General features: G+C 33.8%; 1 protein-coding gene across 2 annotated transcripts in view; it reads right to left on the bottom strand.

Annotated features, from left to right (window-relative positions):
- Positions 1-22,269, bottom strand: part of LOC118181591 (protein Wnt-4-like) — a 362,494-nt gene that overhangs the window by 173,839 nt on the left and 166,386 nt on the right. The window contains exon 1 of one of the 2 annotated variants that reach the window (XM_085815754.1): positions 21,430-21,573. The exons of the other annotated variant lie outside the window; for it this stretch is intronic. The gene's annotated coding sequence lies outside the window, so the exon portion shown is untranslated. Of the gene's footprint in view, positions 1-21,429; positions 21,574-22,269 lie in introns of those variants that run through there. 2 annotated transcript variants of the gene reach the window in all.

Raw genomic sequence — 22,269 nt, 5'->3', positions numbered from 1 at the left:
GTGGAATTTGTTATTTTAATTTGAAATGTTGAACTCCTAAATACACCCCTGAGAGTGAAAAAAAGTCATTTTATCAGATAAGCACTGATTCTTGCATTGCATTTCCTCAAACAAATTGTAACTCAGAAAAAAAAAATATCTACTTATCGCTTGCTATTGAACGGATGTCTTACAGATAATGCGAAAGTAATATTTTAGCAGTTATAAGTAATGTAGATTTCATTCTCATAATACAATAAGGTAGAAGAAATGCGCCCATATAGATAGGAAGTAAAAGAAAACACATTTAAGTTTACGTCCTCTATGTTTGTTTACATGTGCCTACATCACTATTTTTATATGATATCAAGCACTGAAGATGCTATACCTATTATTAATACTAGATATCAATAAATAGGGAGCATATTGATGTATATTTTACGATAATGTATTATAATGCAGCTTACTATTTATTCACATACTATGCATTCACAGCAATTTTTTAAAATTTATTTTCCTTATTTCTAGGTGAGGTATTTTGTTTGCGAGTTTCTAAAACTGTTTTTGATCTCCAAAAAATTTCCTTCTGGGGAGGGGAATCGGTCCATATACAGACAAAGAGTTGAAACCCATGTTATTAAAGTATCAAGTGCAGTTTAAATAAATAGCCGCAAGGAAAGTTATATATTTTCATAAAACAGTTTTCTATCGCATGTGTGTTTATTCCATAAATATTCATCGACTCTGACGAACCAACAGGTGCATCAAAAAGATTTCTATTTCATTAACACACTGAATGTTGATGCAAGTGCAGGTTGAACAAAAATACACATCAACATTAAACACTCGCTGTGAATTAATAGGAAGCAAAGGCCAGACAACTTCAATCTCAAAAACAGTCTAACAGACTTGTAAATGGCTGCAAATTGTTAAGTGTTATATCACGTGCATAGGCTCCAGACAGGGAATACATTCCTTTTCCCTCACATAAATGAGATGTAACAGCAACAATGAAAAATCTGTGAGTCACATATGACACGAAAATTGCTGTACTCACATTTTTCACAGCTTAAATTCTATGTAAAGCAGATGCAATATAATAGCTGACTCGTCGATATAGGTATTAATGTGGTTCTTTCTTTAAACCCTTTTTTTGGGGGAGGGAAGGAAAGATTTAAAAAAAGGATGGTACTTGAAGCACATAATACATTACCTTTAGAGTCTCCTTGAATGGCTAAATCGTTTCTTCAACAGACTGGTAATAATTAGATAATTATTCCTCACTTCAGATATAGTTAATGTGCGTGCATATATTATAATACAATTAATTCTGAGATGGGATAATTTATGCCAACACTTCCCCACCTATCTTACAACTTGCTTTTAATTAACTGTACTTCGTTCTATCATAAGAATAATAAGAGGTTTCTACCTTTCGAACCTCCCCCCTCCCCAAAAATGGCGAAGATTTTTCTATTTAAAAACTGAAGTAAAACTATGTGAAGAATGGAAAATGAATTACTTAAGCAATCACACAGAATTCATTGCAAGAGAGTAACACTTAAAAAATTATGCGTATGACCGAAATGCCAAGCCACCAGCACCAGGAAGGATTCCTTTCTCCTAAAACGACAATTAAGCGCATCACTTTTCTTTGTTAGCTAATCACAGAAAAGAGTTAATTTTATTTCTTCTTTTAGCAAGTACACTTCCTTAATTCCTAAAAGTTAACAAAATAATTTCAAATAGCACTGTAAAATTCTGAAGGCATTTCTTGTGTAAAATCTGAATTACAAATGCAACGCAGTGTGAACTGATTCACTTCAAACTACATAAAAAATACTTATCCTCTCTAAAAAAAAGGGAGATATTAAACATTATTTCTCATAAGTAAGATGAGCATTTTCACACTCTAAGACTGCAATTCAATGAAATGATCATAAAAGTACTTTAATTACATCGTATTCCAATTATACTGATAAAAATGGAGAACTACTTGGTGCTTATCTTATTACAAATCAAACACACGTTTCGACTTTGCGTTATAGGCAGTTGTCACGTCAAAGATAGAAACAAGTTATGTGGTTTCAAGAATCGTAATGTAGAAAGAAGATGATGACATTAAAGTAGATCCTGTGATACTCATTTTGCTTACACCGCTAATAAAATTTTTATGAAACATAACTCGATTCTTTCGTGACAGTATTTCTTCATTTATATTTGCTTTTACAAAACAAACATTGCAGTAAAATAAAATACGTAGTAACAGACGGGAAAGGATTCCGTGATTTCCATCTAAGATAATGAAAAACAAAAGAAGATAAAATAATTAGATATAAATAAGGCAAAGATGAAAAATATAAGGACGTAACTAGATATAATATATTACCTTATAATGAACATTTAAAACATCTCAAGAAAATTAAACGAATAATAAATGCTTCATATTATAATCCGTTTCGTGATTCGACAATCATGTTAGCAGAATTAGATTTCTCTTCAGCAGTTTTTTAATCGCTGCCATCAAAACCTAACCACTGCCAAAATTTACATCATTTGAAAGGAACACAAGTCCAGTTTCGTTATTATAAATTCCTTACTATTAGGAACATAACGAAAATGTGGCAAATTAGTTTGGACTAAAATATTCATTGTTTTACCGGAAAATGAAAATTCAGCAGATTATTTTTTTTTACTCTGAAGTTAAGCACTCTCATTATGCATTAGTATTGCATTTTAATATTAGATCTATAGAGTCATTAAGTTATTTTGTTGCTGGAGAAGTAAAAAATGAGTTGTGCCCTCGCCGAGACGCGAACCTGGACCTCTCGAATACGCGCCGAGTGTGCTACCGTTACACCACGAATGCATGCAGAAAAGGAGAAGAAAATACCGTATATACTCCCCCCTCTTAATGGTGACTGGAGATTAGGAGACCCAATCGCCAAATCCTGGTGCTGAAGAATCATCATCCACCACCTTTTAGTTCGGGCGCCACTGCAGAATCATTAAGTTAGTTTAATATTGAAGAAGTGAAGAATGAGCAATGTCCTCGCCGGGACTAGAGCCTGGACCTTTCGAATACGCACCGAGTGTGCTACCGTTACACCACGAAGGCATACAGAAAGGAGGGAGAAAATACGTTATAAATCTACTGCTCGACATCCTATCACGTTTTAGAGGTGCAATTATAAAAATTCTGTATAAAAAATTCGTTACGTCGCCTTTCACTTTTATGAAAGACCTACATTATGTTTTACTTAAATAAAGAAAGCTTCGAATAAGTAAACCTCGAAAATTGATTCTAACTTCTGATGCATAACTGTCCTTTCCAAGGAAGTAAATCCTTGGATAGAGGTTGAAATTTTTAACGATAGGAAAGTCTTTACCCACATGTCGTAATCTTATTTTTAGGAAGTCAAATCAGTACTTGTTTGAGAAGGGCTAAATATTTCGTTCCCGAAAATACTAGAAGTGATTACCTGGTTACACCTACACCTCTCCGCTCAAGTTTCATCTATACTTTCATACTGTTTCTTGCATTTCCTCTGTTCTTATTTCTGAAGCTTTAACCGTTTTACTTTTTTTTCCATGGCGTAATAGAAAAAGAATTACTTTCGTTTTTATCATCCCTTGAAAGCATTATACTGTACGTTCAGGGCTTAACTTACGCATTCAGGGCTTAACTTACGCATCATTGAAGTATTTATCATTATTAATAATTTTTAATTTTTGGCGTCTGAATACAAAAACAACTTGATCAGTTTTTGTCTGTCATGCGAACTTTTTAGAGCCAGAGCCGTATTCCACTATTTCTTAGCTTTTTAATGAAAATGCAATTTCAGCTGGAGCCCAAACTAAGATGAGGTCTGTTATTTTGTCATTGAAGTATTTATCATTAATTTAAAAACTTATCATTTTTATGTCTTTACATTTTATTAATATTTTTTAATTATAAATTATTTTGATTACTAATTATTTATTTAGTCATTTTTGTTCTCGTTTTCTGATGTATTTCATAGGGCTCCGGCACTTCTAATTTTAGAAATTAAACTCTGAGCACACATCATCATGTACCACTGTATTTGTTCCAGAAAAGTTCCTAGAATTTGATAGTTTAATAAACCTTGCTGATTTGACGAAGATGGAGTTAAATTACGATATCAGTTTAATAAACCTTATGTTATGTTATGTTATGCAGAAGTCAGGGGGCCAACCAAAGTCTGTACAGTGAAAGTCCGTACCCAAGTCCCTACAATTTGGAGGCCACCAAATATTTACCCTAAGTAAGTAGGTATTAGCCTCACACACTAACTAGAAAACTAACAACACTTTGGCATCATTCCTCGAGTCGTGATGGAAATTGTGATTCCAGTGAGCACTACAAGTACTGCCACCGGCGGCGCGGTATCAACGGTATTCCTACCTTTCAGCGCTAAATTAGCTCAAGTAAAAGGGATTAAATTACATGATATACATTGCGAAATACATAGTTGTGCAGGTGCATATTTTTAAGAGGTTATCTATTGTAGTGGGTACAGGCAACATGTTTCAGGACATTATATATTGCATTAGAAACAGGCGTGATGTTCCCACGTTACAAATCATTTTTGTAAACATGATCTGTTTGCTATTAGAATTAATTAAGAGCATAAAATTGTTTACAAAGCTTACATTTAAGTACTGTTGTAAAGTTGTGCTGAAACTTCAACAGCTCAAATTTGACGATTCATTATATGCTGTAACGTATGTTTTTGTGTTAATTGATTTTCAGAAATTACATTATTGTCTAGTAGTACATTGTTATTTGCATGTAAAAATTTAAATATTTTGACTCTCGCATCACAATCAGTAATCATCACAGATAAAGTTACACCCTTCAGTGAACACGCCTTGTTGAGCACGGGTGTGTCTTATTTGTTACATTGTTCTGTCCATCTTTCCTTAGTGATGTGTTATATTTTTCCCTTTCTATGAAGTCCAAATTATTAATTAATGCAAACAAAGAAGGCACACCGATACGTTTGGAGATAACTGTCTTAATAGCTTATTCAAAGAGAGAAACGTACTGGTTTTAAACCCGTATAAAAAACAAAATGTCATAAGAAATTCTTCCAAAGAAATTCTTGCATAAATTTTTCCTGCGGGCAAATAATACATTTTGGATACTTCTTAGTGCTAAGTTATATATCAAACTATGTTCTTATTTGGAGCGATAATAAAGACGAAATAAAATAGCAAAATACATGTATTATGAGACTTTGGTGAAATGCATTCGTTAGAACAGAAATTAAAAATAAAAATTTTAATGAAATACTTGGTTGTGCATGAAATATCTATACTGGCTTTGCAAACAAAACATATTAAACGATATGGGATTCACCGGCCCCTTTAAAATCCTTTTTAAATGTGTTAGTTTAAAATTAATATAAAGTAGGGTACAGTTGAAATGATAAAATCCATAGACAGTAACTACAGTAGTGATAGTTTTACAAATTAGTTACTTATGTAATATTTCGGTAAAAATTTGTTTTACATGGCTTACCTGTGTCATTATTTTCTCATGTTGTTCTGCAAAAAAACCTATGCACAGTAAAATTTTCCTCATGAAAATAGTTTTAGAGACAATGATATGAAATACTTTCAAAAATAGTTTTTTCAATTTAAAACTTATAAAACAAAGTAGATTCTGCTTATTACCAAATATACAATTTACATATTCTGCTGATTACCAAATATATAATTTACATAACGTTAACTATGAAAGAGATTACCGCATACTTAAAAATCTAAATAAACACTGATTGTCCATCTAATCAACAAGCCTTCTTCTTACTGACAGAAAATGTTTAGGAAAATATTTGCAAAGATGTGCACGAAATCTCGAAACAATTTTAATAGCTATATATAGGAACGAGTATCCGAAACAAAATTTACGAGTATTACTTCTCGGACTATATGTTTTATGTATTTAAACTGAGGGACAGCAATTTCATTGTCTTAGATATGTCACTTGTTTTTGACTAATTTTTGTCCTCTGAATACAAAAATAACTTCAGTTTTTGTCTATCATGTCAACTTTTTAAGCTACAGGATACCCTCTCTTTGTCTCAAAAGTCACACAAAATATGCATATAAAGGAAAATATACAGAAAACATATCAAATATATTGTTCACAAAAAATAGTTTTATTCATACAAAAGTTATATATATTTCTTGCAAGTTAAATTTTGTTCATACAAATAGTAAAGTCTTTTTACTAAATGATAAATATTCATATTAAAATAAAAATTTTTGCTTATAGTTCTTTCTGGAGTGTTTGATCTGTAGACATTCTTGCTTGATGTTCTAGTAATACTCAGCAATCATTTGCACATCCCATCTGCACTAGTACCGTACCTCCATAACCTTCAAATCTTCGTGGAATTGCTCACCCTGCTAGTCACTGACTGCACCAAGATTTTTCGGGAAGTTATCAAGATGGCTATGTAAAAAATGCAATTTGATGCTCATGTTGCAACCAAGCATTTTGAAGCTCTCCAAAAGTTACTTCCAATTTTGCTGTAATTCTTTGTTCGTGTATTTCGAAGAAAATCTTTGACAATGTTTCTGAAGGCCAACTAAGCATTCTTTTGAAGTTCTGTCACTGTTCCGATGAAAGGTTCGGGCAAAGATATGCTGAAATGAGATACTTGAAACAGTTTCCTTCAATTGGCAAAGCTTTAACAAATTTCTTCGTGAGATCCAGTTTTATATGCAAAGGTAGAAGTATAAGGTTCTTTTAGTCCACAAGTAGCTGATGTATAATATTTGGATCACCAGATTTGAGACCAGATCTTGGCGACCAGTTCGACTGCATCCAGTGCTTTTTACAAGCTCTGCTGTCCCATACACCCAAACAACTTGGTATATACTTGGTATATCTGCGCCCTGGCCAAGAAGAAAGCAAACCCCTTTTTAAGGTCAAGACAGATGATCTACTGGTGCAGGGAATATTGTAACAAATCAATGACTCTCTTTATGTCTTCATATCCTTCACACAAACAAACCTAATGTCTTATTAGGGACTGCGCCAAATAAATATCCATCATGGAGAAGGACTCACTTCAAGCTTCACTCTGAGCTATCGACAAACAGTCACCAACATGGACCTTATAAAAAATTTATAAGACTCATAAGGTCCATGGTCACCAATGAGCTGCGTCATAGGCTGAAATTCCTAACTCTTCAATTAAAACATATACGTTATGGCAATACAGAAATCCACTATCACTTCGAATGTATTGCAGAAACGCACTTTCTCTTCATCGAAAGTAGAATACCTTAGTTCCTTTTTCACGCAAGTTTTTATCGTGTAGTCTTTCTTTATGCTATCAGCTTTGAAGCTTTTTTGGATAGTCCCGAATCTTGTACCAAATCATTCGATACATACTGGTCAAATCCCTTACGAACGGAATCATCTCTTCAGTTTCAAAATCTTCGTTGTTAGGGTCAATTCGGTATTCACCAAAATCGTATTCCTGTATTTACAAAGAGGGTAATTCTTTGAAAACTGGCACTGGGAGTTCAGCTAAGTTGAGACTTTGGGCGCATAGCTGTTGGTAAACTAGGATGCTCTATTTTACATTTGATTCTCTTGTTATATCCTGATGTTTTCATTATACTAAGGACCATATTTATAACTTCTTTTTTTGTTAAATGTCTTTCCTATTTCTTTGGTAATTCATATTCAAAATTTCGTTCTTTGCTGATGAACAATTATTGTAGGCAGCTCTGAAGAAATGAACTATATTATGGATAAGTATTATTTTCTGCCTTTAAAAATACGTCATTTTCAAATTGCTTGCTTTTTGCTCATTATTCATGTCATATAAATCCCTACTGTGAATACGACTTAACAGCTTAAATAAATAATAACTGTGTTATGGTTCCTAAATTAAAAGTCAAAATAATCGCAACTTTCTCTCTATAACAGGATTTTGATTCTACATTGAAATCTCAAATATAAATTATATCTGTATTTATTCTATGATAGACATCAAAATTATTTGAAATTTTTGTTTGAAAATTTAGTCTACCTCGCTATTGCAGTGAATCCATAATAACTTTCTTAATGTTAAAACGGTTAAATGATCGATTGATTATATCATAATATGAATGCCTAAGGCAAATGTCCAACCACAACATATGCAACAAATTTTAGCATAAAATATGTTATCTTTCTGTCATCATTGCGTCAGCATTGTCTTCACATGGCAGCGATGCGAAAGAACTTGATTCATGTCCTGTCAACTGCATACTCTTATTTAGTGTTAGAATAAAAGCAAGCAATTTTAATGACGGGGAATGACCTTTAAAGATATAAATTCAAGATTGCTGTAGAGATCGTGAGATCGAGAGATCTTGGAGGTAAAATAAATCACAGAATGAAAGAAATTCGACGATTGATTTAAAAAAATTACGAAAGTTTTTAGATTTTGACATGCGTGACCTTCTCGTTGCTTTGTAAAACTGCTTTTTAATATCATCGATCAATCTGAGATAAAAATGTTATATTCTTCGGTTATTTTAATCAAGAATTACAATTAAATATTTCAGAGAATTGAGCTGAAGTATATGTGTAAGTTATGGTTGTCATAAATCTGTTAATCTGGATAAGCCAATATTTGTAATGGTACTTTTTTTTAGTTTTTCATAAATCATTCATAAGAACATCGTCCTTAAAGCTGTTTTTCATAACTGTTATATAGAAACACAAGTAATGTTGTTTATTGTTAATGCATTGATATTATAATCTCTTTAATGATACATTTTCTGGGGAGAATTTATTGCAACTAAAGTCGCACCTATTCGCGTTACATAGTTCATACACACCTCTCCTCTTTTAGATGAGATTTAGCACCAAATTTAAAAACAGCAAATAACCTACCAACCTCTAAAGAGTAATTGTCAGATCAAAGATCTTAGATGCTGGTGGGCAAGGTCTTTTAATATATTAACTTGAGGGATCGGACCACTAAGTAAACGGGTACTAATCAATGGAATTAGGTACTAATCAATGGAATTAAACTTAATAATAGATAACTGTAAATATAAACTAAAAAAGTTAGAAAGCCAGTTTGATTTGAATCAGAAATTATTTGATAGTAGAATAAATTTATAACTAACGGTACTATATGTTTTTTTAATATTAATACAGAAAATTAACTACTTGTTCACACAGGAAAATTAATTTCGATTTTTTGGTTTGTCGTATGTAATCCTTGATAAACTCGAATTCTTATATTATTAATCACAAGCACACTTTAATCATTTTCCTTCGAAAAATCATGTCTTTTGGTATTTCCTTCGAAAGAAAGCGCTCGTAAAGTTCTAACCAGCGGCCGAGCGGTAAAGCCGTTGAACACTGGTAGTTCGGTCCGAGGTTCGAATCCCGCGAACGGGCTGGCTGCATGGGTGTTTTCGTGGTTTTCCCCATGTGTAACGTGTATACGAGCCAGTTTCCCTTAGAAAGTCCTCCACGAAGGCATCCCTCCTCTTAGACAGATAGCCCTCGAGGCTTTGCCATAATCACACACACACACGTAAAGTTCTAAATTTTTAAATGCAGTTTTTTTCCTTTTTAGCAACAGTGATACAATAAAAATTCACAACTGAGTTTGTTTCAAAGAACACGATTCACAATTATACTAATAATGGATCACTAAGTACGTTTTTTTAACTTTCATTCAGCTCTGCATTTCTAGTAGCTTCTAATAATGGTGTGCCACATATTGTTGCATCATCAGTTACAACAAAAGTGCGAAATAAGCAATAATTCCAGCCTGAATTTTTGACAGAAACTAATGCATTCAGGTATATCAAATTGCTTTCGTTTCAAGAGTTTAGCTAAAGTATAGAGCTTTTAATATAATGATATGAAAATACATTATTGCTTTTTTAGTGGAGGGTAATATTTATTGCAAGTCTGGTATACAAGTGATCTAGTGAAAGAAATGCACAGCTGCATCTTGAATAATGACGTATTTCTTTATTAAAAAAATACACACAACTTCAAACGGCATTAATTTTCGACCAAATGGTATCAAAAGTAAATCCTTTCTTAAGCCTTTTTTTCCTTAGCCCCATTTTAAACAGCTTATTTCAAATGTAGGATTTTATGCTCTATATCTTAAATATTGTGAGGAATGACTAATTTTCAAAATATCAGGATTATTAACTGTTTAGTTTAAAATTGCTTCGGCTGTTAAATTGAAATCTACATACAAGGATCACAGAGTGTAATTTGTTTTTAATTTTAGGATTATGTTATTTTTTAATAGTTGTAAATATTTTATCTTTTTGAAATTTTTGTTTTTGAAACTTTTGTTTACCTTGTTTATATTTTGTTTAATGTCAAATTTTTCAAGGTATTATCTAATAATCTGAAGCCTTCAGATTTTTTTTTCTTCTTCCCCAATTTGAACCTTTTTATAACATTTTTAAAGCCATTTTAAATTAAAATTTTAATTTGTGAACATGATTCACTAAGTACTCCGACGAGGTCAGAGTGTTTATTTTCGTCGCAAATAAGTACTATTATTCTCAAGAACAAGTACTATATATTCTCAAGAATGCATCTAGAATCTAAATGCTTTTAGCAGAAAAATTTTAATCTTTTAGGCAGAACCTTTTTTTTTGAGGCGTTATTTTATCTTTTGAAGATTGGAACAGCTGCAATCGGACCCGCCACTAAAACCCAGAACTAATCGAGGGAGACCTGAAAAAATTATTTCCCCTTTTTTATCGCGAGTGTAGGTCCACAGAATGGTTAAAAGAATTGCGTTGAAGATTTTGTATTTAGCGCAAAGTTTATTAAATATCTATCTACTTAATATACACAATAAGAAATTTGTATGAAGCTGGCACACTTGGCATGCCTAAAGACGAAACTCAATAACAGAAGCAAAGAAACTTTGGTGATTACTTTGTAAAGTCTCCAATTAATATACTTCTATGTCAAAACAGGGATAGTAGTAACTTCACAGAAGAAGGGTTAAAGTAAACTTTCTTTAAACTCTACAATGCGTCAACTCGATGCTAACTTCGTCTCTGCTTGGGCGGTAACTGAAAATCAGATAATGAAACTAAAAGTTGAAGATATAACAAGTGATAAAACTAACCTACAGGGCTCGGCGGAGATACCGTAACTTAAACCCCCTTCGAAACTAGTGGCAGCAAGTAAATGCAATTAAGCCACGTGAACCAGCAATAAGCAAATGTATCTATGGCAGAGGTGGAGATTATAGCCTAACTCTCCTGTGTCTTACCGAAACTCGGCTTTTAAATACTTTCTGCAAAGTAGACATTTGCATTCCTTCACGCGCGCTACCAAATTTAAATATTCTGGCACTGACAATTAGGGGAATGAAGGCTTACAGGAAAGTTTCAAATTAAACTTTAACTTGTTAGTTAAAATAAATATAAATCACTGCAACATATTAGCTGGATAAAAAGGATAAGTAACTGCAAAGTTTCTCTGTATTACTGTTCACACTTACAATTAAAAAAATGAAAATACTGAACTGAACTGAGCTATTATTGCCGAGAATGTCACACAGCTTTGCGACGTTTCCAGCTCGGTAAAATAGCGTCCTATGGACGAATGGTGTAATACAAGTCTGGACCATGGGGCCCCACAGAGGAGTCAGAGGAAGAAGGAAAAGAGGGGGCCAGCAGTCACAAGGCCAGAAAACAAAACTTGAAAGCGAGAAGGGCAAGGTAAGCGCAGAATAAAAAGCAAGCAATTTTGGTAGAAGTTTCTCCTTCTTACATAGTAGTAATGCAAATATAAAATAATTCAAAAAAATAAAATGAAAATACATATGTGATTAGAAGATAAAAGGTAATGCGATTTTCAAATACAGTGGTGGCCATTAAAATCGGTATGTCAGACAGGAAAGCAAACAGCAGTATCTGATTTATAGTACATATATAGCATTAGGAAAAGAAGACGAGGTTAAATTTGTGAGTGGTTTGGGGCACACTGAGTGCAGAACTCTATACACAAAAGTGCTACTTCTGGCAGCAACAATGGCTGTATTCGGGATGGCAAACTGAGCTTTGATGAGGGATACGAATACTTAATTCTATGCGGTTTCAACTCTATGGCATAATTCGCCGATCGTACTGGCTGGGGGTGCTGGCGCGCCAGTCTCTCTGCAAACCCTCACCAGATGTTCTCAGTGGATTAAAGATCTGGAAAATGTCCTAGCTAGAACAGCAGTCGAAACCTCTCTTTATCAAGGAAGGTTAGTAAAGCACGGGTAACATGCGATCGTGCACTATCTCGTTGAAAGATGACTTCACGAAGGCTTCGAAGATAGAGCTTAAATACGGGACTTAATATGTCAGAAATATAAAGGCAACTGCCCACATTACCAGATGTGATAACAAGAGGTCACCTGGATGTGTACCCAGTAGCACTTCATATCAATACGTCAGGTGCTCAGTCTGTTTGACAATGATAAATGCCATCTGGCAACGTTCATTCTCCTCCCTGCCTCCACACATAGATAAATCCATCATTATGCTGTTTGTAGGAACGAGATTCCGTGTCCAGCGTTGACGTTTATCGCATCATTGTAGGTGCTAATCTTTGCTGCAACCTTTAGTGAAACCGCAACAATGGTCGCGGTGTTAACAATCCGTGATGCAAACATCGTTCCACTGCCCTGAGAACACTTGTCCTTCTGCACACCAGCCAAGTTCCTGACTCAGGGTACGTCGCGTAGTTGTATGATTCAACAAGGCCGAGAGTATAACATGTCTGCCTTCTGGGTCGTTGGTAGATCGGGACCTCTGAGATCTTGCGTGGCGTTCAGTATGGTTCTCCTGGACCCATCGATTCCATATTCGCCTGACAGTCATTAGATCTCAACCAACAGAAGCAGTATTGTAGTGGAACGATAAATCACAGTCCAAGATAGGCTACGATCAATTTCGACAAGTGCTGGTAGAAGTATTTTACATAACACTACCATCACAAACTGCTTTGTGGGAATTCGCTGGAATGCTAATCATTTGCATATTCCAGTATATGATAACCTTTTCTGCAAATTTGACATTTATTGTGTGCCGCCCTCGTGGTGTTGCAATTTTAATGGCCAGTGTGTAAAATTCCTTTCACTGGCCACTTTAATGCAATGTAAAATTCCTTTATTTTCTGCATAGTTAATCGAGATTCCAAAAATCTGTATCAATATAATTTTCCCCAAAATTTAGATATTTTTTTTACTTTCCTAATTATACGCATATATCAGTATATGTCAAATAATGTACCTAAGAAAAGGCTTAATTTTGTTGTAAGAGCTTGACTTTTGTTTCGCCATTAGAAATTTACTGTTAACATGGCAAAGATTATTATTAAGATTAGCATAATTTCTTGGCGAGGAAAAAAGTGTTAATTTTAGAAATGGATGATGCGGTTACTTTCATCAAAGCTTTTGATTTATTCATTAATCATTTATGACAGATTGCGTTATATTTATATTTATATTTTTGATGATTAATAATTAGATGGCTACAAATGAACAACTAATAACCAAGAAGCAGTAAATTTAAGTATTCATTTTCAACAGTGTATTAATATCACCCATAAAAAATCCAACACCTCGTCTTTTTCTGAAAAGTATGATTCATTCTCATAAAATGTAGACCAGATTCCATCTTGTTATTCAGAAATATTTATTACATATTATGGCATCACTCTTTGCTCTTTTTGTTTCAAATTCATTACTTGGTCATTAGGAATTAAATCTCCGGTCCTATTAAAACACTAACTATTCTTACTATTTATATTATGCATACAATTATTTAAAAATATCTTCAGGACTAATATTCCCTACAAACTTCTTAAATACATTTGTAACTCCTACGTGGTTTTATTCAATTTAAACAAGAAATAGCCCCACGAAGAGGGGGGGGAGAGATTTTACGCATCCTAATTAATTATTATTTTCCTTTTTATCAACGGACAGCAGAAGAATCCATACAACCTTGATTTCAATTCTGAAAATTAATTATAGTAATTACATGCATATAAAAATATTTCAGCAATTTGTAGAAACGTTATTGATTATTTTCATTCATATCTTCTTCAGTGATGTCTCTTATCTTAATAATCCATGCTTTAATGATTATTAACTTATTTTCAATTTATTTTTATAGCTAGACAGCTAATATAAATCGAATGTAATTAACACATTAATAAAAAATGCTCCATCTGTATCCTTAAATTAGAACTGATGGCAAGAAATGTTTGTTTGAAATGAAGACAAAAGTCATCGAATAGGAGAATTTTCTTGATGATCGATAGGCGAAAGTTGAACACGTCACAGTCATCTATACTGCTGTGAGAATACTATCAGCAGTTACTGAGAACTCTGCCTGTTTTTCCTGTTACGAGAGGAAAAGATTTTATACCCATCCATTATAGTTCATTGATGGTCGATGTAAAAAAACCATTACCTACGCCATCTTGACACCCAGCTTCAATGAAGTTGTCAGAGACCTGTCAATCTTAACCTTCTGCTTCCCCTTTAGGTATTTTTATTGCTATTTTTAAGACGGCGCACCTTCTACAAGTTGTTGATTGTACGTGCAGCAGCCCTCAGGAGCGGAATTACAAATAAGCTTGGATGATGTTACTTTTTTTTTTCTGGTATAAATAATATTGCCCCGAAGATATTTTGAGAGTGTGAAACTATTGTCAAAATATGACTGGGGGTTATATATGATAAAGCAATATTACAACAAAGCTTCAGAGAATAGCTCTGAGTTCATTTGTAATTCTGTTCTCATTACTAAGCCATTTATTTAAGACAGGGCAATAAGTTCCATTGCGGAGGGAAAAAACTAACGTGGCAGTTGCAGAATAAATCGTGAAAATTCTCAAAAATTTCCAAGTCCAGATTACATAAAAACACTTTTATAACTTAGAATTTATACTAACAATTTCGCAACTACTGTTTCACGCTATCATTTATAAAAGAATCTAAAATAATAACAGCTAATAATATTTAATAGAATTTCCTGAGATATTCATATTTAATTAATAATGGCCTGTAGCAATTATCAAGCATCTTCTGATGGCTTGTGTCGATACTGTTAGATCTGAGGTTTCCCAAGTTCATTCGCAAAGCTGTATGGCCAGAAGTTCGCCACTGCTTGAGCTTTCTGTAATCCAACTTCGCCGTTGTTGTCGCAAGCACTGGGATAAAAAAACGTTAACAGTACTGAGTTTTCAGCTTAAATGCGAAGAGTGATACACAAATATTTTTAAGTTCAAGGATTTTAGATTTCAATAAACTGCCGACTTCGACGCATCGCATTATGAAACTACAAGATTTAATCCGATTTCTGAATTCATATGTGCCAGAAAAGGAAACCTACATGGCACTATGACATAATATGTATAAACTAGATTACGGCTGAAAGCCCTTTTCCAATTGCCATAGCTTATTCCAATAAGAAAGGAGCCTTGCAGTATGTAACCTTGTGTGAGGTCCTGTGAGATATACGGGAAGAGAATAATTAAGGAGGTAAAGGGGACTTGCTTCTTGAGAGACAAGAAATATCCAAACTGAATTGAAAATTCATGAAAGGTAATACAAATCTGAAAGACGTATTCGCATTCTAGAGAATCTGCTTTGAGGAATTCAGAAGAAATGTCTAGGTGATCACCTCAGCCAGATAGGAAAATTTACCTCCGTAAAGCCAATCAGAAAACCGAAGAACGTTCAGATGTCCACAGACGGAAACTCAATCTGTGGATATTGCAGTAGATATATATGCTCAAATACTACTGCACTTAAACAGCAGAGCAGTGCAGTATATGTACACACAGCATTAAAATACGCACTTGAATAAGAAAAGAATAATGCACTCGATCAGGTCTTTGTATTATTTATTCCCCTCTCGCACGAAGTTGACTGGACCTAGGCACTGAAAAATTTGATCGTTTGAATGCCTTGGTTACCCTACAATCCCCTCTCCTCAATTTACAGTATTTTCTTTTCTTTCTTTCTCTTTCTTTCCTTTTTCGTTCCCTCCGCCCCTCCCTATGCTGCTGTTTCAATAATCAGCAGCGTAAATCGGAATTAGAAATTCTGATCTAATATATAATAAATTAAAGAGAAATCAAACGCTTAAACAAAAGTGCCTGTATGAATTAAAAATCATTCGCCAACCATAATTTCTTGTGTGCAATTTCTTTAAAGAGGATAGTTTCAAATGTAAAATGATATAATAATATAAATTACTTTTAAATTTTTGATCATTTCCTTCACATGAAATATTTTTTTTTTATGAACTCTTTGACAAGTACTGATTCTCAGATTAAAGCGACGTCATTCCGCTCCTACCGGCGATGGAAATTCAAGTACTTTTCAAATTTACTAACAACTAATAAATACAGGATGCTCGAAGAATAATGGTTGTATTTAATCATCATTTTTTTCAACATATGTTAAGCATGAGTGGATTGTCAGAACATTTTTTTGAGGAGGAACTTAAGTCATCAGGAAGACAAGCATGCCACAAGTGCTTAGTAGCACGCGCATGCAGTGAGTAGAGTCTGTGGTGCATGAGAGATGTACAGTAAAAGGCAGCTTATGACAAAGTAACTAATATGCCCATGAGTACATTTCAAGGGAAACCTGCAGACATGCCATATTAATATAAAGAGAATCTGTGTGTGTGCACCCCTGATGCCTAATAGCATGCAAATTCGTAATCTAGGTTCAGCGATGCAAACCAAGCTATATTGCGAGAGATAAATGAACAGAAAGTGAATGTATATTACGATAATGTGGAAACAATGTTTAACTTTTATGTTTGAAGTTCGCAGAAGACCACTTATTTTAAGAAAGCCCACTGAAGATAAAAGTTTGGACAACGCAACACAAAATTTTAATTTTGGGGCACGAGAAAAGGTCGCACGTGTACACACATACAAGTGTATTATTCGGAAATTTTTCCATAAGTATGGTTTAAGACTCTTTTGATGAGTACTCTTCGAAGTTTTCCATAAAAGGACAGTCTTTGTGCGCTTTGCCATATTCAAATAACCTAATCTTCGATGTTTCCATGTTGTTAACGGGTATTTACAGAAGCATTGTCATAATTCATCAGAATATATATTAGCCTTTACATTAAAAGGAATTCAAATCATATGACCATAACAATTATTAGCATTTGAACTAATTCGGAAGTCCATTATTATATTTTCATTCAGATGACTAATTAATTATAGCAAATTACGCAGGGGCTACCTGCTTAAAAAGGATATCTCCAGGAAGACTTCCTAAAAGAGATAGCCAAACATACGCGTTATATGTAGCTGGATTAATACAGCGAAAAATACAGAAACTATGAAACAGTCAGCCTAGTCACATGGAACCGAAAAGAGATGAAATCCTAGATTTTAGCAAGCTAACGCATTTGGGATTCTATTTTAAACACGTTACGCTTTTAAACATATTATTCTTTCAAAGTATATTTTCAGGATTTCAAGTTTCTTACCATGAGTACATTAAATATATAAACATTCTTTTCGGGCTAATATACTTTGGAAATAGGATGTCTGCTAATTGTTCCCATTTCTGATATATAATGTGTATATCAAAGTTTATATGACAAATACAATAATAATCATGTTTCAAATGGAATTACTATCCCCCCAAAAAAAAACTGATGTGCCACCACATGACTTCCTTGTGCGGCCTGTTAAATTATACACACTTTTTGCTGCCCTTCATTTAAACTTATTTCCTGGAATCTCATTAGATATATATTTCTCATTCAGTCAATTCAGTTTTCACTTCGTTGCAAGGCAAAAATACATAAAAATTCGAAACATCTTCATTAAAAACTGTAAAATACAGAAAAACCTAAAACAGCTGATATAGTTAAAAAGTTTAAAACAGTTTTTGCAATTAAAATTGGAGGTTCTACGAGAAAACAAAAAACATTCGGCCAAAGGGTCGAAAGACAAAATTTTCGGTCAACAAAATTTCATTTCACTTTTGGGCAAAAAGACTGAAGTTGCTGCAACAATTGACTTTATTCGTAATACAACTAAGAGTTTTAAATGCAAACAAATATCTTGCCCGTTATGTTTAGCGTGACTTACACTATTAAATTGTTTATAATTCTACAACTAAAGCATGCATATTAATTAAAGGCTTAGAAACCTTAACCGAAACATAAAAACAACATTATTCATTCACATTTAAAGCAAAAAAAATGCACAAGTTACCAATAGATAAGAATAAAAAAAACAGAAGTCACCCAGTCGGGTAAGAGAGTGGGTATGTATTTTACAAGTCAAAGCACTCCCATATACAGAAATTAAACGTTCTTCGGCTAATCGTTTTTGATTTATGCGAGATACATACATAAGCAAAGACATCACGAAAAAATCCCTTTACAGTCTAATTTAAGAAAAAGGGGGGGGATTGGAAAGCGGTCAAGATGGATATTTTCGTTGAAATATGATACATGAAATTTTTCGCGATTACAATACTTCGTACGAGGACGTAAAAAGAGTGGAAGATGCGAATTTTTTTCACACAGTCATTAAATTAAAGTAGCTAATTTCCTCTTTTTAATAAACTTAGGCCCTTTCAGTATTAATTTCTGTGCATCTCTCTTCCATTTCTGTATGTTAATTTTAAGTAATTGAGCTCAGATTATTGCTCAATTTATTACATACACATAAAGAATTATTACCTCATTTTATTACGATCTCAGTATTTGATGACATAGGAACTCCCTGATTTTTCTAGCCTTTAAGCATAAGATCATCCATCAATGTTTTTCCGAGCCTAGTCTTAATTACGCTATTGACAATGAATGAATGTCACCAAAAAGTAAATACTGAGAATACATTCGGGAAGACCAACTAATACTTTAAGACTCTAATGCTGACACTCAGTAATTGCTGTCAAACATACATTAATTAATTTCGAGAGCAGACATAAGCAGTGAGATTGAATATTACTGTTATTTGGCGCAGTTCATCGTATATTATCTATTAATGGAAGGAGAAAGTGATGTCTCATTAAAATTTGATTGATGAAAAAGAACCTTGCCATTTTTTCAACTAAAATAATGTGACAGTTTTGCAATATATCATATAGTTTTATTTCTTTTATATCTTATGAAAGCCTCTAGAAGCTTCGTGCTGATTTGAAAGTCAATTCAACCAGCAATAATGTTATTTTTTATAGTCAAATGAATTTAAGAATAACGATTACTAATACAATTACACTCATGTCCATATATTAAGGATAATTCGGAGTCACGCGGAAATCGAACTGTAAAATAAATATATCACCTGTAAAATCACTACACACATCTTCAAGAATCATATGCAAATTTCAGGCAGTAACCAGATGACACCGATGGTACTTCACAATGACGAGAGTGTAAGAGAGTGATATATAAGGAATACAGGCAAAGAAGTAAAATTGTTCGCAGGCGCTTTATAAGCATTTCAGTGCAATAACCGAATAGCTATGACACAAAGGACGCATTTGGATGATTTTTTCCGTGGTAGAAATATCGGCCATCTGGAATGTGGGCGTACCCAACTGGAAGTATCAGACGAACTTGGAATTGCCCAGAGTGTCATCTCCAGGCTTTGGCAACGATTCCAAGATGATGGTAATGTGAGTAGACGTTACAGCACACTTTGCCCCAGAGTTACAACGCCGAATGAGGACCGGTATTTGGCAGTTACTACAAAAAAAAAAAAAAAAAAAAAAACAGGCGGAGCACAGCCTCAGACCTGTCTCGTCAGCTCTCTTCAGCCACTGGTACGACAATTTCAAGGCAGACCGTGTACAGACGCTTAGGGCAGATTGGTCTATATGCTCGTAGACCTGTCAGATACGTTCCACTTACTGCAACTCACTGTCGCCTGCGGTTAGCCTGGAGTAGAGAGCATGCATTGTGGACACCGCAACAGTGGGCTTGTGTGATGTTTTCCGACGAGTCCAGGTTTAGCTTGCAGTCTGATTCTCGCCGGACTTTCATATGGAGAGCTCCAGGTACCCGTTACCACCTAGAAAACATCATTGAACGATACCGTTATGGTAGCGCAGGAGTCCTCGTTTGGGGTGGAATTATTTTGGGTTCCAGAACGGACCTGCATGTTCAAATTGGAACCACGAAAAGCCAAATCTATCGGGACGTCATTCTGGAAAAACATGTACGTTTGTTTCGGGGCGCCATGGGCGCACAATTTGTGTTTATGGATAACAACGCCTGTCCTCACCGTGCAAACATCGTAAGCGAATGTCTTCAGTCGGAGGATATCACCCGTATAAACTGGCCAGCATTCTCACCGGACTTGAATCCAGTAGAGTACGTGTGGGACATGCTTGGCCGACGAGTTGCAGCCCGTCAACCTCCTCCTACATGTCTACCGGAACTTCGGAGAGCATTGCTTTTTGAGTGGTGTAATATCCCCCAAGATCAGATCGATAATTTGATACTCAGCATGCCTAGGCGTTGTACGGACTGTATTGCATCGTCTGGGAGACATACAATGTATTAACAATCATACCAACCATGTAATATTGTTTTTTTGTAAATAGGTTTTTTTTTTGTAATTTGCTCCAGGGAGAAAAAATCGCTAATTTTTTAATAATATCAAACATATAGCATCTTTTTTTGCTCTTTACCTTTTGTTTAATAAATAAGCTTTACAAATAAGTTAAATTTGTTTTGTTTCTAACTCTTCCTTTGCCTGATTTTGCATTATCCTTAATTTATGGATATGAGTGTATTTTAGCACATACACCTGTACTACTTAAATAATGTTGCATAAAGGCTAAATTTAAAAATTAGTTTTCATTAATATTCAAACATGAAGACATGTACTCAACAAAAGATTCCCTTTATCTCGCTAATATTAATTCAGGCTAGAAGGAACATAACGGTATAATTAGACCGCTAAAGCATTTGTTTTAAAAAAGCATATCAGTTCGATACTAAGTATAAATTACTGATAGTAATAGTTATTTAACAAAGAACAAAATTATAAATGCAGAAAAATATAGATACAGTTATAAAGTATCTAATTCTCAGCACGATCCTAGCTATTCAAACTATCTTTTACAAAATGATAGTCAGCTTGCACTGTTGACTAAATTGTAATATTAACAATAATAATACGTTCTCTCTATATAAATATTGCTGAATATTGCACGCATTAAGAAAAGTTCCACTGTGCAAAGTGCTTCCGGAAACATTACGGAACATCACAGGGGTGAGAATTTGGACAAATACGGCTTTCTGTTATCAAGTTACATGCGAACTTCAGATGGAAAGAGAAATTCCTGTTCAAAGAAAAATTGGATATTACATGCCAGTTTTGAATGCTGTTAATAAATATAGGCAAACCTTAAAAAAATTCTCGAGAAGTTTTTGAAGCTGTACACAATTATCAAACGTAGTTGGCCCTTAACTAACCGGCGAATATCAGCAGGCACGTACCATACGGCCGAGCGTAGTGAACTTAACAACGAAGTAGGCTAACGGAAAACACGCGCCACTAACGACTTCCAAGCCTCTTCTCTTACGTAAGCGAAACCTCTTTTATATATCTTTTCACTTCATTTACATGTAGCGCGATACTAAAAACTCATTCTGGCAGGCAGTTAGTTGTAAGTGGGGAAACAAGAATTCAAAGGAAAGGATTTCAAAATTAAAAATAACTGTTAGAACATTAAAATAATCCTTACAGTCTTATTCACTCTGTCACTGGAGGATCTAAGCATATGAAGAAACTGAAGACTAGTTACAAATAATTAAAAAATATCAAAATGTTAAATTTCATTTTTATTAATTATTATTACTATTATTATTACTTTCGACAAAATTATGTTTTAATTGGTTCCTCTATTTGCATGGATTAAATCTTGAAAAAAAAAAAGTCTTCTATCAGCCGGGTTTTCTTCATTTTTTTTTATTTTCATTTTTTATTTTTATTTATTTATTTTACGTATCTAGGACAATAGAATATTCCACAGAAATGTTTTAAAATTCAATGCTATTTTTTTTATTGCTATTGACATTTTCTATCATAGCTTTGTTTTAATCGTTGCAGAATTAGACAGATCAGAAAACAATACTTCAAATAAAGAGTGACTGGAATTTATAAAATAAATTACCAAATTCTGACGTTTTTTTAGAAATTATTCAATATTTTTACTATCGCGTTGCTGTATTTTTGAGTCGGAA

Source organism: Stegodyphus dumicola, chromosome 1 (assembly GCF_044657685.1).
Source record: "Stegodyphus dumicola isolate Sdum_Otavi_A_Nest chromosome 1, ASM4465768v1".
Classification (NCBI taxonomy): domain Eukaryota; kingdom Metazoa; phylum Arthropoda; class Arachnida; order Araneae; family Eresidae; genus Stegodyphus; species Stegodyphus dumicola.
This window is presented reverse-complemented; position numbering and strand designations above follow the sequence as displayed.